Below are 1,280 nucleotides of genomic sequence, written 5' to 3'. Positions count from 1 at the left end.
CCTGAACTGAGCAGAGAAGACAAATCAGCAGAAAACAGCTAAATGTGACAAAAAGTTTGGTTACTGCTTTCGCAATTGATTTTTTTTCCTTCCACAAAACCTGGTACATTACAACTTAAACTGTGTGAACGACAAAGTCTATAAACTTACCCAGTCATGATGGCCTGGAAATAAAACAAAGTACAGTTGCCAAATCACTACAGAGGTGGGTCTGTACATCTTGCCAATGGGTTGTATCGACAAGTCCTCCAACTCAAATGGCCACAGTGGTCATGAATTCATGCTCCAACTTTTGACCAAAAGTTATGGGCAAATTCCACTGGATGTGTCTCCGGATCGCTCCGCTGCCCACTGCAAATATGTTGCTATTAAAGGGCAACTCTGGTTTTTTGACACCTGGACCTTATTTCTAGGTGTGTGCATGCTCATATACTCATGCAGACAAACATCGTGCAGCTCGGAGTCCTTCAGAAGTTATTTCAATCCAACCGATTTAGCGGGGGCCACGGCAAGCGCGGGACATAATCTCTGCACAATCGCTCATTTCGGCTATATTTCTTCATCCATCGCCAGTGTTATCATAAAGTCAGCTCGTCTACCATCTTCAGGTGGGTCAGCTGACAGTTTTCGCTAACTTAGCCACAATTAGCTCGGATGGGAACGTTGTGTAGCTCCTCTCCCCAGTAGAAAGGCACTCTGAGTCGGCCTCGGATGTCACGGCGCCCGGGCATCTCGGGAGGCTGCGGAGCTCCGGTGCCCAGCGGAGGCGCACTGCACGCGGGCTGCGGGGCGCTCCTGGAAGTCTCTCCTCACCAAGAGTCTCTGGAGGTCTCCAAGCCGGGCGAGGAGCGCTGTGCACGGGCAGAGGGGCGAGTCTGAAACTAGTGGATGATGAGTTAAATTCACTTACTTGCTTGTAAGGAGTGTTCATCACTGTACTGGCTCATGGTACTTTGGCATTACAGTTTTAAGTTGCGCCACAAATTTTTAAGTATTAAGAGGCCAACCCATCATAAAAACGTAACGATAACGTAACATCATCCATCTGACGCATGCAATCGCGAGTAATTGTGACTAACTCCAGGATTGGGGTACAATTAATCACGATTACGAAATTTAATCGTTGCCCAGCTCTGCTTTCGGCCAAAAAATTCAGTCTGTTTTTTCTGGGTTAGGCTGAAGGAAGTTTTGACACATTCACTCATTAATTCCATTTATGTGCTTATTCAGCAGGAATACAGGTCTGTGGTCATTCACTGGAACTATATAGAATAAGATAT

The sequence above is a fragment of the Salarias fasciatus genome, chromosome 7 (assembly GCF_902148845.1).
Source record: "Salarias fasciatus chromosome 7, fSalaFa1.1, whole genome shotgun sequence".
Lineage (NCBI taxonomy): Eukaryota > Metazoa > Chordata > Actinopteri > Blenniiformes > Blenniidae > Salarias > Salarias fasciatus.
Note: the sequence above shows the minus strand (reverse complement) of the source record.